This window comes from Dasypus novemcinctus, chromosome 2 (genome assembly GCF_030445035.2).
Source record: "Dasypus novemcinctus isolate mDasNov1 chromosome 2, mDasNov1.1.hap2, whole genome shotgun sequence".
NCBI lineage: Eukaryota > Metazoa > Chordata > Mammalia > Cingulata > Dasypodidae > Dasypus > Dasypus novemcinctus.
Window position 1 is genome coordinate 95,712,489 of NC_080674.1, and position 22,587 is coordinate 95,735,075.

The window sequence follows — 22,587 nt, forward strand, 5'->3', positions numbered from 1 at the left end:
TATGAAGTTGTACAACAATAATCCTAAAACTGAAATATAGTTAGAAGAAACTTTTATATAGTTAGAAGAAACATGGATTTGAGATACAAAATTGAGACTTGCTGAAAGCAGTGAAAAATTCTTATACACAATTGTAATATTCTTTCTTATTAATTCTTCTTCAAAGAAAGTCATATGTCTCCATAAGTTTTTGAACATGTCATTTCATATAAAGATAATTATATACTTTAAGAAAATTTTAAATGTGCTTGTTTGGTAAAATAAAATCCTTTTAATATGCTTGTCTACCTTGTTAACTAACTACATAGTTCAGAACTCAAGCTCAATTAATGCAACCTTATCATTAACATTATTATCAAAATAGAAATGTATATTAAATTAGATGCATGAAAACCTACCTATCATGGCATGGAATCCAAAAATAAGGTTGGTCTGGTATGAGTAGTAGTTAAATATTACCATATTACAAAGTAATAATATAGTCCATGATGGTATCTTACATTAAATAGGAATTAATAAAATAATTTAACCAAATTATTTTTCTCCTTTAAGCAACAAATTGTGCTCATAATACCATGTCAACAATAAGTTCAGTTTCTTATAACATAGAATTATTGTGTTTATATCTCTAACTATTCAAAATGGTGAAGAAAAATAAATGTACTATGAGAATTTAGAATGTTTACTCATAAGCATAAGAAAAAAACAATTTTTTATTAAGGTGGATTTGAAAACTATAAGATTTAGCAGAAACAAAATTCATTTTAATAAGTCAGTTTAACTTAAATAAGATTTTTCTCACTATTTAAGCCCTTCTTGATAAGTAGATTATTTTACTACTTGCCATAATTTTACTTTGAGGCATTCATTCTGATATCTTCAGTACCTTAAGTTATAGTAACAATGAATCAGATACATAGATGTTTTTAAGTTTTTGAGTTAAGTATTACTGCTCTTTTAAATAAGAAAAAAAAATGGGTTTGTTGATTGTTTACTTTAAATCTTTGACAAACTCTCTACATCAAACAAGGTCAAGCCACAAATAATACCCAAGATCAACTTTACGTTAGTAAAGATCAATGACTTGTAATAAGGGTTTGAAAGGATGTGGGTCAATATAAAAGCTGCAAGATATTTTTCCTTCATTATTTTAAAACAAATGTGCATCTTCTGTGAGTAATAGAGCCCAAAGCAGTCGCTTTTAAACCTTCTATTCCAAAAGATAAAATACCTCTGAAACAACAAGCGTTTGACATCTGTGACACAGGAGACATGCAGAAGTCATTAAGGCTATCCCGAGGGGTTTCCAACAGTTGCTTCACTTTAGGGTGAGTGTGAGAAGGCTTAAAATTAAATTACTTTAAAATAAAGTTAGAGCACTAAGCAATTTCCTGCTTTCGACTCAGTAGGGTTTCCCGTGAGAAAAGAAAGTGGGCAAAAAGCTCAGACAGACAGACAAACATATTTACCCCTAGGTGGAAGGTACAAATTAAATTAGCCTGCTACAAAAGGGAGATGTTTTCTCCTTCTGTTCAGATGTCATGGTAGTGAGGAAACATAGTCTGGGGCCAAGAAAAATGGCACAAATGCATTCATCTGAGCTACCATTCATCCTGATCCAAGGTCTAAACAGAACACATAAAAGAACAGCACTGTTGAAGGACTTCCTCTCCCTAGTAACCAAGTTGAGACTTGCAAAGGAACATGGGAGCAGGGGGTGGGGATCTTTCCAGAATGCTTCAGTAATGATGGAAGTGTCAAGGGATGTTATGGAGTTAATGACTGAATCTGAAATTGCATCAGTATAATTTGATTCCATATTTCATAGAAGGAATTGTATTTTATGGTACACAGTATGGTGTGTTTAGAGGTACATTGTGAACTTTCTTTCCCTCTGTGGCGGGAAACCAATATAGGCACTTCCAAAGAGTCAAGTATCTATTATAGTGCCTCATTAATATGCATGTTTTTGGCACTCAGTTTGGTTCAGCTGGTATGCTTTCCAGTATCTCATTCTTTATTTATATGAGACTGGGAGGTGTGACCTATGGAGCCAGTTGGCTGTCATGAATCGGAATATTCATTAAGCCTCATGAATTATGCATCAGGCTGCTTATAATAGTGAGATCCACATTTGATCTAGCCAGAACTCTCAACTGCTTCCCATTTGATGGAACGATCCACAATTTGGTCAAACTATACATGTGTTCCATATACTGCAGAAAGAGGGCTTGTGAATTTGCTACGCAGAAATACTTGGAGATTTTGCAACTCATATCTGACTAAGAGGGTTTCATATTTTTTGCATATTTGAAGGGCTCAGCAGACAAGGTTCTTCTCTGGTAAACTCAGCTCAAGTCATATTCTTCTCTTGCCTGATTTCTATGCCTTACTACCCTTGTTTATGAAAGTCATCAATAACTATTGCACAGCCTGGATTGCAAAATATAAGTAGTTATCTCCTAGTGAGCTACATATAAAAGTAAAACCATGTATAGAGAACATGGAGAGTACTTTTGAGAGTCTAGCCTCTCTTATCTAAAACAAGCAAATCCTTTTACAGATAACTTTATCATTTTTTTCCTTTTTTGTGTGAACAGGTAAATCCAGGCCACCTAAAATCTGTTTTCCAGATTTTGCTGATTTTATAAAATTTTATCAAAATTCAAAACCACTATTTATAAGTTGATTCAATTACATTAATTTTTTAAGTGTGTGCAACTCTATTTAAGTTATGTGCTATTAAATTCACAACTTTTGAAATAGAACTTGAGAAGGAAAAAATAAAACAGTTGAAAAGATTAACTGGTAAAGATTAATATCCTCTTTTTTATACATCGGCAAGCTCAAGTGCTAAAACTGTATCAACTTTCTGAATTTTAGTAAAAGCTGTTCAAGTTAAAATTGCCCCCACAAACTATCTATTCTTATGTAAAAATATAATTTTATGTAACATTGATCTCAAGTCTTTGATCACCATCCACTTAAAGATGTCTCTACTCTTTCTTTCTTTTTTTTTTTTTCCTCAGAGTAGACCTGCCTTGGAAAAGGCTCCTATTGGGAAATAAGTATCAGTTAAAGCCTAATATAAGTTGAATTTAGTCCATCCTATTTGCTACATTCTGGAAAACTGGGCTGAAGAAACTACAGCCAGCTCTACGAAAGGTCATGGGTGAGTCCTGGATAAAATGGCATTGTTTACAGATATTTTAGTGAAGAGATTAACTGTCATTTATTTTCACATACCTAACTGAGGAGCTTTAGTGGTTCCCAGCAAGAGTGTGTTCTCTTCTCTTTCTTAACCTGTCACATCCTTGTCAGTTCCAATAAAATTACTTACCTGAATTATGCAAATGAGGTTTTGTTATGTCCAGCTCCCATCATTGTTCATCTCCACTACAGCTGAAAATTCTAGCAGTCCCCTTGCTTACACTGTCTGACTCCAGGACTTCTTAGGTCAAGACCTTTCAACCTCAGAGCTTGACTTATGCCACAACCATTTGACAAATCGCCCAAACCCTCACAAAAGCCGGTTGAGCTCCAGAGTGGCTGCTCTCTCTATACACCACTGTTTCTCTGTTTTGACATTTCCTTCTCACTTTTCCTCTCAGTAATTACACAAAGGGAGAAAAAGACATTTGTGCTTAAAGAATGCTTTCATTTAGAACTGTGATAAATGGCTCCCCTTTCCAAGAAGCTGCAATCCCACTGCAGGACAGAAGGTTCCTTCACAAGGAGCTACGATAGTAAAGGCCGCTCACCAAAAGCCTTCCTAAACCTCAGCTTTTCCTCTAAAAAGCCTGCAGATCTCATCTACGTTTTCAGTAAAACTGAAAAATGGGGAAATGTATCAGGAACTTCCCATATTAAAACTCTCATGGTTATAAATTTAAGGCCATTGAGCTTATAATTTAAGTGTTCCTAGGAATGTTTGGTGTTGGAAAACAAATTTGGAACAAAAGGACATTGTGATATTTTTAAGTAACCTGGTGCCATCGAAAAATCTCAGTTTAAGTAGTAAATTCCAGATTACAATATGTTCACTCCTCCCTATGGTTCATACATCATCTTGGAGAAAAAAATTAATGAATGAACAGAACTATCATAGATCTGATATTTTAGTGGCCCATGACAAATTTGAAATATTTTTGAAGAAGTTTGATCATGTTCTTTTGAAAACAAAACACAATTCTATCATGTAGTAAAAGGGAACCTGGCATTGTAATAAGTAACAGTTTTGAATAGGGAATAACATGTCAACCATGTTTTCATAAGCTTCTTTCAGATTAAATTAATGCCTTTTGTTCCATTGGTGAAGAAAGATTACAAAACATATAAAGTAATTGAAATTACATGTGACTCAATTCTTGAGAGTTTCAGTAAGGAATTTGTGTGTCCGTGCTCATGCTTTCTTTAATCTGTCCCCTTTGCTCGTGGTAGCACACTGATCAGAACATTGCCAGATCACATTCTCAAACCAGGCATATCACTCAATGATCTGATATCACCCTTGATTTAGCAAACCAACAAATATGCCTTTAAAGCTTAAAGAATAATATACGACTTTATTCACAAATTAATGGAAGGCACAGGAAAATGTGGATTTTTTTTTTAATCAACACTCATTTGAAGTTGACATATGGCATTTATCTGAGTTATGGAGCAATACATTGAGACTTACTTAAGATAGTCCTATCAAATCATGATACTTCAAATGCTTGTGAAAGCATTATTTTATTTTTAATAATTAATGAGTATATAGCTCCTACTGAGGATTTATGGTAACATTTTTTCAATCTAAATGAAACCCGGAGGTTAATTTTAGGAAGTCTATGTTAACTGGCATAAACAAGCTACTTATTACTCTTTCCTCTTCCCTGTGCTAGTGAAACCCAAAACATACATATAAAAATAAATATGTCATAGTTTCTATCTCCAAAATTTTAAAAAGCCAAAAGAGAAATCAATTTCATTTGAATTTGTATTGAAATTGACATGTTTTCCCCCTTTGTGTAATTATGAGGGAATAGGATCTTTAAATGTTTCCCATGTAAGAGGCACTAGAACAGGCAGTTTGATATGCTTGAAATAATATACCCTCAGGCCAAAAGTCCAGGATGATCCACTTCAGAGATCTTTTCCAGCACAGGGGAACACATTTAGTGAGAAAAGGGGCCAAGGGGAACTCATTTGGTAAACTTTCAACTGATACAGCACATGCTTAGTATATGGTTTCCATCCTTCTGTCAATTGAACAGAGCAGAGGTTAACCTGCTGGTGCAGAACTGAAAGTGAGTGTCAGTAAAACCTTATAGCCCCAATATTTAATAACACTTAGTAGAGTTAAGTACATTAAATAGAGCTTACTACAAAAAAGGGATTCATTATATCTGGCAAATAATGGTTGATATTAGCATAAAACAGGAGTTCTTAACAAGTGGTCCGTGAGCTTGAATTGAAATTCAAAAAAATTAGTCTTGTGAATTATATATGCAGGTGTGATATATTTATCAAGTAATACACAGTATAGTGTGGAATTAATATGGGGTCTGTGGTTTTCATCTTGACTGGCAAAGGGGTCCATGGACCAAAAAAGGTTAAGAACCCCTAGTATGGCAGCGGACTTAGCCCAGTGGTTAGAGCGACCGCCTACCACATTGGAGGTCCGCGGTTCAAACCCCAGGCCTCCTTGACCCGTGTGGAGCTGGCCCATGCGCAGCGCTGATGTGTGCAAGGAGTGCCCTGCCACACAGGGGTGTTCCCCGTGTAGGGGAGCCCCATGTGCAAGGAGTGAGCCCCATAAGGAAAGCCGCCCAGCGTGAAAGAAATTGCAGCCTGCCCAGGAATGGAGCCACACACACGGAGAGCTAACACAACAAGATGACGCAACAAAAAGAAATATAGATTCCCGTGCTGCTAACGACAGAAGCAGACAAAGATGACGCAGCAAATAGACACAGAGAACAGACAACTGGGGGGGGGGGAAGGGGAGAGAAAGAAATAAATAAATCTTTAAAAAAAAAAAAAAAGAACCCCTAGCATAAAATTTCTCATTATGATATTATAAAAGCCTATAAATTTAAAATGTAAGTGTATTTAATCTCTAATTAAAATGTGTATGCATCAATATATGACTCTGAAAATTCCTGGGGCTTCTCTTTATGATTAGATTTTGCAAGTTCCAATTTCAATGAACTTAATTTTTTAAAGTTTGCCCTATGTATTTATTGTGATCAATTACATGTTCCCATTTGAGTTTTACCATCAAAATGAAATTTTATTATTTTGTATTAGAGAAGTTGTAGAATTACAGAAAAATCATTCAATACCCACCCCTCCCCCATGCATGAAGTTTTCTCTATTATTAGCTCTTTGCTTTAGTGTAGTACCTTTGTTACAACTGACAAAAGAATATTATAATCATTATACTATCAACTATATTCCATAGTTTACATTAAGGCTCACTGTTTTGTTTCATCTTATGTTTGTTTTTTTAATTCTATCCATACATATATACCTATATACAACCTAAAATTTCCTCCTTTTAACCACATACAAATATATAATTTAGTGGTGTTAATTATATTAACAATGTTGTGTTACCATCACCATTCTCCATTAAAAAATGTGTCCATCATGCGAGACAGAAATACTGTACCAATTAAGCATTAACTCCCTTTCCCTATTACCACCTAGGCACCTGGTAACCTGTATTCTAGTTTCTGACTCTATGAATTTGTTTATTATGATTAATTCTTATCAGCGAGGTTATACAACAGCTGTCATTTTGCATCTGGTTTTTTTTTACTTAAATGTCTTCAAAGTTGATCCATGCTATAGCATGTATCAGAACTTCATTTCTTTCTACAGCTACATTATACTCCATCATATATATACATCACATTTTGTTTATCCAGTCATTGGTTGATGGACACATGGATTGCTTCCATCTTTTGGTAATTGTGAATAATGCTTCTATGATCACCATTGTGAAAATATCTGTTTGAGTCACTTTCAATTATTTTGGGTATATACCTAGAAGTTGAATTGCCAGGTAAAGTGATAATTTCTATAATAAATTTTCTGAGGAACTGCCAAAGTCTTATCTGCAGTGGCAGCACCATTTTATGTTTCCAGTAAAAAGAATGCTTTCTCCAATGTGTACGTTGAATTTTTACTTTCATGATGGAGTCCATTGATGCACCTTCTCATTTCTTTCTGCATTTATTTTTCATATATTTCTTTGAAGAAACCATGGGACTTAAATTTAACATCTTAAATTTGTAACAATTATGCTTGATTTGATACCACCTTAACTTGAACAGCATACACATACACTATTCCTATTTCCCTCCCGTGGTGATTTGAGTTTTTGTGGACCACAAAAAAATTCATGTCCTTATAGCTAATCCATTCCTGTGGGTATAATCTATTATACATGGGACCTTTAGATTAGATTACTTCAGGAAGTCATGACACAGGATGGGTCTTAATCCTCTTATTGAAGTTCTTTATAAATGGGTGAATACAGAGAGAAAAATGACACAGGAGCTCAGAAACACCCAGAAGCTGGGAGAAAGCCACAAGAGCAAGAAACTGAAAGCAATGAACCCAAATGAAAGAAAGCTAGAGAAGCAGAGAGAAACCTGGAGGGAACCAGTAGTTGAAAGCAACAAGAGCCAGAGTAGAGGGAGAGACAGCAGACTACACTATTATGCCCTTCCATGTGAAAGGAGTTCAGGATTGCTGAAAGCTTGTGTTCAGGAAGAAAAGCATCACCACATGAAGCCTTGATTTGCTGGTCTTTATTTCTTTATGCCACATTGATCTACTGTCTAGTGTCCTTTCCTTTATGTCTAAAGAATTCCCTCAAGCATTGCTTGTAAGGCAGGTCTAGTGATGACAAACTTCCTTGCTCTTTTTTTTGAGGGAGTTCAAAAAACTCCATTTCTTTATCAAGAAACATCTTAATCTTTCCTTCACTTTTGAAGAACAGTCTAGACAGATAAAAATTACTGGATTGACAATTGTTTTCTTTCAACACTTAAAATATTCCACCACCCTGCCTTCTTGCTTCCATAAATTTTTTGAGAAATTGGCACTTATTCTTATTACAGTTCCCTTATATATAATACATTGCTTTTCTTTTACATTTTTCAGAATGCCCTCCCTTTCCTTGACAGTTTGGCTAGTATGTGTCTCAGTGTTGTTCTCTTTGAGTTTATCCTATTTGAGGATCATTGGGTTCTTGGATGTGCATATTCATGTTATTCATTTGATTTGGGAAGTTTTCTGCCATTATTTCTTTGAGTAGTCCTCCTTCCCTGTCTTAGTTTACCAAAGGCTGCCAATGCAAAGTAACAGAATGGGTCGGCTCTTATAATGGGGATTTTACTTATAGTTCCAAAGCTATGAAATGTCCAAATCAAGGCATCAGCAAAGATGTTTTCTCAGGGACTGCCACCTGGTAAAGCAAGAATGCCACTGAACTCTGCCAAGGAAGACAGAGGCCTTCCCCTCCAGAATCTACCATCTCTCAGAGATCTGCTGTGGGCAACCAGGCATAGGACTTGTCACTTCCTGGACCTCCTCTCTCAGTCTTAGCTGCAAGCTATCAGGCATATGGCTCATCTCTTCAATCTTGAGCTACTACATGGGCTCAGCCCCTTGGGGACATAATACTTAAGCAATCCTTGAGTCCTCTAGCAAGGATCAAAAATGGTGGGGTATCCTTTTCTGTGTATCTATGTGTGTGTGTGTGTGTCTCCATTAATAACATGCAGCAAGAGGATGGGTCCCAGGCTGGCTTTTGCTTCATTGATGTAGTCCAATCAAAATGTCCCACAGGAATGGATTCATTCAAAAAACATAATCTTTCTCTTTTGGGGATTCATAGAACTTCAAATTGTCACATTCCCTTTTGTGTCTTTCTTCTCCTTCTGGAACTTCCATAATGTATATATTGGCATGCTTGATGGTTTCCCATAGGTCTCTTAGGCTCTGTTCATTTTCTATTTTTATTCCTTATCTTTCTACTCTCAGGCTAACTTATTTCAATTTTCTTGTCTTCTAGTTCTCTGATTCTTTCTTCAGCCAGCTACAATTTTCTGTGGAACCACTCTACTTTTCTGTTTGGTTCTTTTTTAAATTTTCTATATCTTTATAGAGATCCACATGTTGTTCATTCATTGTTTTGCTTATGTTCTTTAATTCTTTCTCAGTGTTTTCCTTTATTTTCTTGAGCATACTGATGATTGTTTTTTAAAGTCTTTGTCTTATATATCCAAAATCTGATTTTCTTCATTGATTATCACTGAATTTTTATCTTATTGCTGTAATTGGGCCATCATCTCTAATTCCTTCGTTTGTCTTATAATCCTTTGTTGTACACTGTACCTTTTAATATTTTAATGTGTTAACTCTAGGGTTTCATCCCTTGACTGTCTGTTCCTTAAGTTTCTATCCAGTTAGTAATATGACACAGATTTTCTTGAGTTCCAGGACATAATAAAAACAAAAACACATTTCACAGTCTTTGAAAATTGTTTCTGCTTTGGCTGGTGCACTCCTTCAAAGTTCAGCACTCCCATGAAGAAGACCAGCCCAAGGTGTGAGTGTAGTGAAGAGTCCTCTCAGTCTTTTCTGAGCATGCATGTTCTCTTAGGTTATACTTGCTCATAGCCTTAGGAATTACCCTATTTACAGGAATTCAAATGCTCACAATACTCCCTATTAAATAGACTTTCTCCCCCTCCTGGCTTTTCTATTGGATAACTTAAAGCACATAGTCCTTTTCCCCAGTCTGCTTTGACCTTATTTTTCTTGTACTGCTTTAGCTCTCTGCAAGTTGCTTCTGCAAGAATGTTAAGAATAAATTATTAAAGCTAAAGTGAAATCATATAGGTAGGACAGTGGTATAAACATAAAGAAAAGAAGAGTACTGGAGAGAGAATAAATATAAGATAAAATATTTTACTTTTATTATTCAAAATTGATCTAAAACATAATTTTATAAAATAATAATAGTTATAATATTTCATTATAGTGTATGAATAAATGAAATTAATGGCACCAATATGATAATAGGAAGGAGGGGGAGCAATTGAGAATAATCTGTTATAAATTGCTTTACTAGTCATGAAGTGGGATAGTGTTTTTTGAAGAATGACTTACATTACTTAAAAATATATATTGTAAACTCTAGGCCAACCACTTAAAAATTAACAAAAAGTATAATTTATATTTAAAAAGAGGAGATAAAACAATTATATGAATTGCTCAGTTAAAACTAGAGAAGGTAGGAAAGGGGAGAAAAAAGGGGAAAAAGAACACATTCAATGAATAGAAAATAATTATAAACGCATAAAGAAACTACATGAATAATCACTTTGAATAGGAATGATCTAAAAACACAAATTAAACATAGATATTTATTCTAAAGCTTTTATTGGAAAGCAAAGACCTAGAATAACCAACATAATACTGAAGAAGGTGAACAAAGTTGGAGGACTCACAATTTCAGAAAATACTATAAATCTGCAGTAATTAAAAAGCATAGTATTGAAAGAATAGACACACAGATTGATGGAACTAAAAAATAAACACCAGAAATAGACCCTGTGCAAATATAGTCAAGTGGTCTTTGACAAAGAGATAGGAACTATTCAATAGAGAAAAATAATAATCTTTTCAACAAATGGTGTTGGATCAATTGAATGTTCATATGTTAAAAAATTGAACTTAAACACAAACCTTACAACGTTCACAAGAATAGACTGCATGGTTCATAGACCTAAATGTAAAATGCAAGGCTACAAAATCTCTGGAAGAAAAGACAGGAGAAAAATTATGTAACCTAAGGTTTTGTGATGAATATTTGAACATATCACCAAAAGGACAATCTGTGAAAGAAAAGACTCATGGGTTGAACTTTACTAGAATTGAAAGCATCTTCCCTTTGAAGGGTACTTTTGACAGTATGAGGGACCAAGCCATATAGTTGGAGAAAATAATTGTAAAGCACGTATCTGATGGGGAACTTGTTCCCAGAATATACAAAGAACACTTAGGGTTCCACAATACAAGAGCAAACTCCCTAATTGAAGAATGGACAAAAAAATATGAACAGGCAACTTACCAGAGAGGACATGTAGATGGCACATAAGTATATGAATGAATTATCATTTGCCATTTGTCATCAGAGCTATTCCAATTATGGCAACAATGGGATACTACTGCACATCTACTAAAATGACAAAAATCCAGTAAACTGACAATACCAACTGCTGATAAAGAAGTAGAGCAAAAGAAGCTCTTCTTTATTGCTGGTGGGAATGCAAACTTTTACAGTCACTTTGGAAGACAGTTTGTCAAGTTCTTACAAAGCTAAACATTATTTTAACATATGATCTAGCAAGAGTGCCCCTAGTTATTTGCCCAACTGATTTGAAAACTCAAGTCCACACAAAAACCTGCATGTAGATATTTATAACAATTAATTCATAATCATTAAATATTGGAAGCAACCAAGATGTCCTTCAGTAGATGACTGGATTAGTCAATGATAGTACATCCACACAGTGGAATACTATTCAGTAGTGAAAATGAATGAGTTATCAAGCCACACTAAACACATTAGTGAATCTAATTTCATACTGATAGGTGAAAAAAGGCTTCATACTATGTGATTCCATTTGTACAACTTTCTGAAAAAGACAAAATTATGGAGACTTATTAAACTGATCAACCCCCTGCTTGCCAGGGGATCTGGGGATGGGGATACATGGGGGGATAAAATGATTGAGAAGGTGAATCAAAAGGTATAATTTACTGCATGGAAAATATTCTGTATGATCCTGTAATGGTGGAACGGTGGATACATTTACTGCACAAAGAGTGAACCTTTTGAAAGCAAATACTCAAAAACCATTTAAGAGATTAATGATCCCACATGGAATGCAGAATATGACAAAATAATCTAAATGCATTATAAATGTATGAAACAGCCTTACAGAAAGAAGTAGGAGACAAAGGTGTTACCTAAGAAACTATGAAATTAAGTGAAGTCTGTAAGACTAAGGACAAAAGGAATTGACAGAAGCAATGTAATCTGGTTGACATGGAGGTATATGAGTTAATAATTCTGAAACCACCTATATGTATGCAGAAATTGAACAATCAAGTAATTGAATGGTAGTTGGTGGGAGCCAGATTTCTCTCGGTTGGAGTGAAAGTTTACGGTTAAGCTAGGGGGAAAAAACATAAAAACTAGATTTATGTGATAATGGATTTAGAGTTTGAGATATCAGAGAGACTTCATGTTTAGCTTAATATAAATACAGATAGTTATATAAAGAAATATTTATAGATAGATGAATATATTTGCATTTCCTTGCACTGCCAACTGAAAGGTCATAGAAATATTAGACTTTGATAGCAATGAGCACACCCAGCACCTAGATCTTGGTTTCTGACATTCTCCAAAAATATAATTCAGTACTCACTAAAGAAATTACTAATACTAGTTCTAGGTCAGGAAATACACACAATGAGCCTGGAGCATCTAGTATTGTCAGAAAATAAGTAAGTGCTGGGGAAAAAAAGCACAATGATGAGGCATATAAAAGGGACGCAGAGGCCAATTGAAAGAGCTCCCAATTGCCAAAACTGGAACAAACTGAACATCAAAGTAAATAAAGTGAGTTGTATTAAAATCCAAAATATCAAATAAATATCCATGAGTCTATACTGACATAAAGTAATGATTGAATAAATGAATAAGTTGAGGAGAAGAAACACATCTCCCTAGGAGTTCCAGGAAAATGGTGTTGATGTAGGTGGGCACTGCTCAGCTCTTTCACAAAAAATAAAAAGGCAGAGAAAGGTCAAAAGCCTACCCGAGTGAACTGTTTTGGGAATCCACAGAGCAGGAGGTTGCAGGGCATCTTTTGGGAGGGAGCTGGACAAAGAGTTAAAAAGCCCAAGGGAAAATCTTGAGTTGCTCACTCCTGTGGCTGGAAATCGCAGACACCCCACCCTCAAGGCAAATAGACTCTAAGGAACCCCTGGCTCTCACCGGCCAGCAGAGTGGGAGAAAGGATTCCCTGGGAAGAAGGGTCTGGAAAAGGGTGAAGGGTGGTTTCCTTTTGATGGGTTTGGCCATCGAAGCCCCCTTTAAATCTCAGGGAGGATACCAGCCAGTACTGAGGTAACCCTGGGGAGAGGGGAGGGGAGAATCTGCTCAAGCAGGCTGTTACACCCAGACACTCTGGGAGAGAGGAACTTGGTCAGGGAGGGGGCAGAGACGGGCACCTAACTAGCCTGGCCCCTGAAAACTGTTAGAAGTCCAACTCACCTAAGGGAAATGAGGGCAGGAAGAGCCAGATAAGCTTCCAGAAACCTATTTAGTCTATAGAGCTGATGTAGTGGAGTGGGAGGGTTTCTGCCTTGCATGTAGAAGGTCCCTGGTTTGAGCTCCAATATGTGATCATCAATTGTGGCAAATGTACCACACTGATGAAGGTGGCTGTTAATATGGGAAAGCATGGGAGGGATAGGGAGCGGGGCATATGGGAATCCCCTATATTTTTTATGAAATATTTATGTAATCTAAGTATCTTTAAAAAAAATAAAAAGGGGAAACGGACTTTGGCCCAGTGGTTAGGGCGTCCGTCTACCATGTGGGAGGTCCGCGGTTCAAACCCCGGGCCTCCTTGACCCGTGTGGAGCTGGCCATGCGCAGGGCTGATGCGCACAAGGAGTGCCGTGCCACGCAAGGGTGTCCCCCGCGTGGGGGAGCCCCACGCGCAAGGAGTGCACCCGTGAGGAAAGCCGCCCAGCATGAAAAGAAAGAGCAGCCTGCCCAGGAATGGCGCCGCCCACACTTCCCGTGCCGCTGACAACAACAGAAGTGGACAAAGAAACAAGACGCAGCAAATAGACACCAAGAACAGACAACCAGGGGAGGGGGGGGGGAAATTAAATAAATAAATCTTTAAAAATAAATAAATAAATAAATAAAAATAAAAAGTATACATATAAAAACAAATATTCAGAGCAACTGAATCAAAATTTTAGATAAACTAGAGCAATTTTTCACACTGCTGTGTGAAGTCTCATGTGATAATGAATCTGCACCTTTAGTGTTGCTGAAATTCGCAAAAAATCGAGATCACTAAGATAAGGTTATTGTTTGCAAGGAATCCTTTCCAGTGATGAAAAATGGCATTGACATTGTCCTGACAGTCATTAAAAGAACTTTTTATGTAATTTCAAGACAAAGAGAGGAATTGAGACATCCTTAAAAATAATTCCAATAAGTGCAAAGATTTGGAAGTTTAAGAAGTAATGGTCCAATAGTGTTTTAGAAATTTATCTAAATAAATATTGGGTTACATGGAATTTGACTTGGTTTTTAATGACTGATAAGGTCACATAATACAGTGCTTTCCATGGACTGTATATTAGATTTATTGAATATGTTTACTGCTTTATTCATAATAAATACTTTTTCATATCACATCATACTGTTTTTAACTTGAACCAGAGAAATTATTTCATGCAAGTGTGAATTTTTTATTAAAGTTTGATCATAAAAAATGACTTTTTCCATTAGCTCTCATGGAGTCACCAGTAGGAGGAGACCGATTTGAAAAAAAAAAAGATACAAATCGCCCATGCAAAAGAATTCTAAACAAATGATATAAATACTCTGCTCTCAGGGAGGTGGAGCATAACTCCCTATTTCTTACATGTGGACTATGTGTACCAACTTCTTTCCAATGAACAGTGTGGTAAGGGGGTTAACAAAAGAGATAACTTTATAGTGACAAAATCAAACAAACACTAACTTATCCAGGTGATCAAGATCAACATCAACAGAGATAATTCAAATTGATAGCATATTTCCTTGATTTGATGTGATCAGAATAATACTTTACCTCCACTTCCCCAAAACTCAACACATAACTCAAAGGAAAATATCGAACAAATGTCATTTGAGGGACAATGTTATCAAACACAAGAAAAGTCTAAGAAACTGTCACAGCCACAAGGAGTCACAGGAGATGACTACATGGAAGGTGATTTTCTCAATGGACGCCTAAAACATAAAAAAAATGACATTAAGTAAAAACTAAGGGAATCTGAATAAGGTCTGGACTTCAGTTAATAGTTATGTATCAATATTGGTTCTTGTAACAAATGTACCAAACTAGTATAATTTGTTAATAATTGAGGGAACTGTGTTTTAGGTATGTGTAAACACTATGTACAAGCTTTGCAATTTCCCATAAATCTAAAATTACTCTAAAATAAAACTTATTAAAAGCTTATAAACTTATTAAAAGCATATTTTTCTAAGATAGCATGTGTACCTGGACAAGGAAAATTTTCAATTTCTTTCAACTGTGCATATGCCTTATTTTTAAACACAATCATTTTTACCATGCACTATAATACACAATTCAGTTCGCAAATGCTTCAAAGCTTCTCAACAATTCCTAGCATACAACTTTACCTTTAAGATTTTCATACATTTTGCCATAAGAAAAATTGCTTGCATGTAATGAACTTAATCTTCTGCCATGCCATCTATGCCTGTGACTAACAAGAACTGACAAGGAGGCATGCTCTACGTTGCCTCCCTCTTCTCCAGCACTAGTCTGCCCTACCCAGGTTCACTCCACTCCTCTATTGCTCAACCTGGTGAGGTTCCAAGGTAAAGTGATACATGCAATCCCCATAATGGGGGTGGTAGAGGCAGCCTGGAACGAGACAGCAAATAAAGACCATTGCCCTAAAACAGTCAGGCCGATCCTGTGTTTGCTGAGAAAACAAGTCCATAGTTGCCAATATGAGTAATACTGATTGTGGATTTCAGCAAGGAAATTCTGGAAAAAATATATATATCCGTCTTTTGGTTTTCTCATTTGTTAAATGCTCAGACTTGAAATGATAGTTTATGTGATGATTTGAAGCTATATAGAGTCCATAAAAGTGTGTTCTTAAAGTTAATCCATTCAGGTGGGTGTGGAACCATTTTAAGTAAGATGTTTTGGTGAGTAGGAGATTAACTTAAGATGTGACCTTCCTCATTAGGTTGGGTCTCAATCCTCTTACTGTAGTCCTTTATAAGAGAATGAATTTCAAAGAAAGAGAAAGCCCTGGAAGCAAGAAGCTGGAAGCAAAGAAACCTGGAAGAGATGGAAGATACCAGCAGAAGCCACCATGTGCGTTGCCATGAGACAAAGTAGTCCAGAGTTGCCCAAAGCCAGTCTTCAGGAAGAAGGTATGGTCCTGATGATTTGGACATTTTCACGGATCGGAACTGTAAGCTTGTAAGCTAATAAACCACGTTGTAAAAGTTAACCCATTTCTGGTATATTGCTTTCAGCAGTCTAGCAAACTAGAACACCTTGCTTCATCTTCTTCTGAGAAAAAAAATCCTAAATTAAGGCCCAAGGAGAATGTCCATCCCAGACCCTGCTTGGCAAGATCAAGGAGATCCAGGTGCTAAATTACTCCTACTAGAAGCAAGTGCTAAACCACTCCCAGAATCACAGACTCCTGAACGGAAATATTCTGAAACATATTCATACCCACTGTTCTTCTCATTAGGGACAAAGGGAGGTTAGAATAGGCCCCTGGAGGGCAAGAATGGAAAAGAGATGGGTGCAGCCTTTCCTAGTCAAACAAATATTCATTTTTAGGCCCTCATTGAATCAGGGCCTGCTGCAGCTCAGGCTGCTGCAGGAGGTATTTGTCTTTCCCTGCACATTATTATTTTAATTTTATTACTCTCATTCCTTCCTAACTGTGAGCCAATGAGCAGAATTATTTTTATTTACTCTGATTTTTTGGATGCTTGAATATATTACTTCAATATAGTTTATAACCCCTATAATAATACATAATGGTTATACTTTAGACATTTAAAAGCAATTGGACGCATTCAATATGCTCATGACATATAACTTTATAATGTTTCATGTTAATATATTCTAGCCTATTTTGTGTGTTTCATATTTGTGTATATAGACTCATAAAAACAATAACAACTGGCATGAATTTTTCTGGTAAACTTCTTGTATGAAAATGTAATCAAGAATAATTAATACCAGGGGTAAAGCTCTATAACTGAGGATATCAAGGATTTCCTAAAATTCAATACCAATAGAATTCTGACAAGATCCAAAAATAACACCTTGGAGGGAAGCAGATGTGATTCAAGCAATTGGGCTCCCATCTATCATATAGGGGATCCAGAGTTCGATACCTAGAGCCTCCTGGTGGAGGCAAGGTGGCCTGTGTGGTGAGTTGGCCCACACAGAGTGCTGACCTGCATGGAGTGCTGCCCCACAGGAGTGCTGCCCCATGTCGGAGTGGTGTTCCGTGCAGGAGTGCTGGCCCACGTGGAGAACTAACACAGCAAAATGAAGCAACAAAGAGAGACACAGAGGAAAGGCAAAAAAAGATGCAGTAGACCAGGGAACTGAGGTGATGCGAGAAAATGATGGCCTCTCTCACTCCGGAAGGTCCCAGGATTGGTTTTTAGAGCTGCCTGATGAAAATATAACTAACACAGAAGAACACACAGCAAATGGACACAGACAGCAGACAATGGAGGGAGAGGAGAAAAAGAAATAAATCTTTAAAAAAAAGTAACACCTTGGAGATCCATTTGAATGAAACTCTTTCTTATGTCTAGCTTGCAAAATACTCTGCATTAGGATCAAAGGAGGTCTGTGTGCAGATGAATCTTCTCTGTTTGACCTAAACTCCTGACTAAGAGTGACTTTTTGCAAATTAATTTTTATAATGTCATCTGTGTCTTCAACACAACATTCCTCCAAATTACTAGCTCTGCTATGTAGAAGCTCTGCAGTCTCTCTCACTGGCAAACCTGAAGAAGAGGATTAATAACTAAATATGATGAAACATGATGACATGACATCATCTTCAAAGGTGATGCAAGACCCAGAGCCACACCAGAGCCTGCATTCCTGGTGCTTATTACCATTGGCTGTTGCAGCTGCTCCTTTTGTCCCACCACACAGGTGCAGGATGATGGAGGGTATGCATGCTGGTAGCCAGAGGAAGGGGCTGATCATCCTTGGAAGTCATTATGTTTCTTAGTTTTTATTTTTCCAGTAGAAATTCATGTCTTATTATACACACATAAGAAAAGTAGATTGTGAAACTGGGGAGAAGGCACTTAAATAAATGTGCCAGCAGGGTTTCAGGAATTTAATAAACATAATTCCAGTAGCTTTAGGCTTAATCCTTTGTGCCTACACAAACTAATCCTTTATTGTGAGGCTGGAAGACATTCAGCAGCATTTCTCTCTAGTCTTCCATTATTTACATTCATCCAATAAAAACATTCATTTCTGGAGAAACCAGAAAGATGGTGGTGGAGTAAGGAGCTCCTAGAGTCAGCTCCTGCTACAGGGCAGTTAGCAAACACTCAAGCTCTCTGGAGCTAGCAGAAGCACCTGTCTGGGGGCTCCAGGAGGCCACAAGAGCATCCAGCAACGTCCTTGGGGGAATGGAAGGAGGAGACTGCCCATCTGCAGAGAAGACTCATTAGTAGAGTGCTCCACACCCCGGAGGCCAGTGCCCATCCTCCTCAGAAGGCACAAGCCACCTCGAGAGCTGTTCTACCTCTGGAATTGAAAGTTCCACTTCCCCAAAATGGGGAAGGAAGAGATGGTTGGGCACCAATTTCAGCTATGATGAGTAAATCCAGTGGGCTACAGTATGATCCTGAGAACAGCTAAGGTTTGAGCCTGTCCAGGACAGAAAGAGGTTGGGAGCTGCCATATTAACTCCATGCCTGGCTTGAGGGGAAGCAGGGCGGACTGAAAATCCCAGTGCTGGTGGGGACCAGCTTCTTCCCATCCAGATCATATTGCAGGTCTAGCCTAGGCCCCAGTGCCACCTCCAGCAGGGAGGAAGTTGCAGGGACCTGTGCCAGCCTTTCTGGGAAATTACCAGCCAAGCCTGGGAGGCCAGTGATTGTCCTACTCTTGCAGTACAAGCCACCCCAGGAGCTGCTCTGTATCGGGAATTGGAAGCTCCATTTCCCAGAAACAGGGGAAGAGGAAACAGTTGACTGCTGATTTCAGCTACTGATTGGGAGACTCGGCTGGCTAAGAGATAACCCTGGGAACACATGGGGTGAGAACCAGCCCAAGTCAGAAAGAGGCCAGTAGCCACCATTCTGACTCTGCCCCCAGCCTGAGGGGAAGCCAGGTTGACAATTTCTTTCACACAGATCAGCCTGCAGCCCACCTAGGCTTCAGCCCCACCTCAGGTGATGAGGAGGCTGAGGAGCCCTGCACCAGTCTATACAGGTAACTGCAGGGAACTTTGGCTGGCATAGACTGAAAATCAGATGTCTACTAGGGCAACTGCAGTCATCTTAGGACCCACACTGCATAAATTGCTGCCCACACCTGCAGCTCCATCCCTGCCCCAGGTAGGGAAGAAAGAGATGTGAAGCTCCATCAATCTCTCTGGGCAACTACAGTCCAGGCCTGCACATGGATTGTTCCACACAGCTGTGACTCTGTCCCTACTCCTGGTAGAGACAGGTGGAAGAAACCTCATTGGTCCCTGGTGCAATGAGGGGAGCTTGAGCCTCCACAGCGTACAGCACCAACTACATGCTTGGCTCCTACTACATAACCAGCAAGGGAGAAACAATAGGCAGCCCTAAACTAGAGAGAAAAACTGCACCCAGAAAAAATACTCTAGTAAGTCAGATGCGAAGATAGCAACAAAAAATTAAAATCCACACGAAGAAACCGGAAGCTATGACCCAGTTAAAGGAACAAGATAAACCTCCAGATGACATAAAGGAGTTAAGACAACCAATTATAGATGTTCAAACAAATCTCCTTAATAAATTCAATGAGATGGCTAAACAGATGAAGAATATTAAGAAGATACTGTATGTGCACAAAGAAGAATTTTAAAGCATACATAGAAAAATAGCAGATCTTATGGGAATGAAAGGTGCAATAAATGAAATTAAAAAAACATTGTAATCATATAATAGCAGATATGAGGGGGCAGAAGAAAGGACTGGTGAGCTTGAAGAAAAGGCCTCTGAAAGGGAACATACAAAAGAAGAGATGAAGAAAAGAATGGAAAAAATTGAACAAGGTCTCAGGGAAATAAATGACAGCAAAAGACATGCAAACCATACATGTCATGGGTGTCCTGGAAGGAGAAGAGAGGGAAAAGGGGCAGAAGGAATATTTAAAGAAATAATGGCAGAAAATTTCCCAACCCTATTGAAGGACATAGAGATTACCATCCAAGAAGCACAACACACTCCCATCAGAAAAAAACCAAATAGACCAACTCCAAGACACATACTCATCAGAATGTCAAAGCCCAAAGAAAAAGAGAGAATTCTGAGAGCAGCAAGAGAAAATCAATGCATAACCTATAAGGGATATCCAATAAGATTAAGTGCTGATTTCTCACCAGAAACCATGGAGGCAAGAAGACAGTGGTCTGATATATTTAAGATACTACAGGAGAAAAACTTCCAGCCAAGAATCTTATATCCAGCAAGACTGTCTTTCAAAAATGAGGGCATGATTAGAATATTCACTGTTAAACAGAAACTGAGAGAATTTCTAAGCAAGAGACCAGATCTTCAGGAAATATTTAAGGGTGTGCTAGAGCCTGAAAAGAAAAGACAGGAGAGAGGGGCCTGGAAGAGAGTCTAGAAATGAAGATTATCTCAATAAAAGTAACTGAAAGTGTCAAAAGAGTGGTGAAAATAAAATATGATAGATAAAACTAAAACAGTCAGGAATAAACGTAACCAATGATATAAAGCGCTTTTATTCAGAAAACTGCAACTCAGTGTTAAAACAAATAAAAAAAGCCCTAAATAACTGAAAGAACATTCCATGCTCATGGATTGGAAGACTAAAGATCATTAAGATGTCAATTCTACTCAAATTGATATACAGATTTAATGCAATCCCAATAAAAATTCCACCAGCATTAAAGAAAAAGTTGAAAACATTATCATTAAATTTATTTGGAAGAGTAAGGAGTCCTGAAAAGCCAGAAACATCATAAAAAGGCAAAGTGAACCCTCATCTCCAGACTTTAAATTATAATGCCTACCTATAGTTGTAAAAACAACATGGAACTGGCCTAAAGACAGACACAATAAACCAATGGAACCAAATTTATGGTTCAGAAACGGACACTCACAGGTATGGTCAAGTGATTTTTGACCAGCCTGTCAAACTCACACAGCTCAGGCAGAACAATCCATTCAACAAATGGTGCTAAAAGAATTTTAGCCATAGCTAAATTTTAGCCATAGCTGCAAGAAAGAAAGAGGACCCCTGTCTCACACCTTATCCAAAAACTAACTCAAAATGGATCAAAAAACTAAAAATAAAAGCAAGAACTACAAAACTTCTAGAAGAAATTATTGGAAAATATCTTCAAGACCTGGTGGTGGATGGTGGATTTTTAAAGGAGATAAGAGAAGGACTGCATGGACTACTGATGTTTAATGTAGGTAGAAGTTTTAATTGCTTTACTATAAAATTGTGAAAATGTTTAGTATGGATGGTAACACACAGTGAGTAACAGCTAGTTTATAAATGGGGATGTGACTGAAAATGGTAGTCTAGTTATGTAAATGGCAATTGATAGAATGCTTGAGAATAATCTAGAAACTGGATAGCACAGTAAACCAAACGGTGGGTGAGAATTGTGATTGAAGGTACAGATGCAAGAGTGTCCTTTGTGAGCTAGAGCAAATGTATATCACTACTGCAGGGTGTGCGGAATGTGGAGAAGCATGGGAAAAATATAGCTGGAATGACCTATGGACTATAGTTAGTAGTAATAATATAATATTTTTGCATCTATGCAAAAGATATACTGTGTTGATACTGAGGCAGTGTTGGAGATTTGGACCCGAAGGGTATCAGAAATGAAAAAAAAAAAGAGAAAAGGGAGAGTGAAAGAAAGAGAAAGAAAGAAAGAAAGAGAGAAAGAGAGAATGAGAGAGCTGGGATCAGGGGGTCTGTGAGTAGAGACTCATCAGACATCTTTATTGATTACAAGGGGCTCTCTATATACCCAGTCCATGTGACAAAAAGCAGCAACAAAAGCAGTTAATATTAGCATTACTAAGGAACTCAAAAAATCTTATCTCAAGGTACAAAGTCTAAGTGTTCTATATAATACAAAAGGTATGTGCTCATCTTTTCTTTCAGCCTTTAACAACTTCATCCTATTTGCCAGGAACTCTTAACTACTGCATTCCTTAAGGTGCAAGCATAGCCATGGAAACAGCACGTCTTTCCTTGTGAGACCACTGTGCCTCAGTTTCCAACAAGGCAGTATGGAAAATGTGAGCCAAACGTACACTATGGACATGGCAATAATCAGATGATATTATTTTATGTGTAGCAAATGACATACCACATTGTGGTGTGTTGATGGAGAGGTGTTGTTTGGGAATTCTGCACATGTGCATGATTGTTCTATAAGTTTACAACTTCTGTCATATAAAAATATATTTAAAAAATAATAATA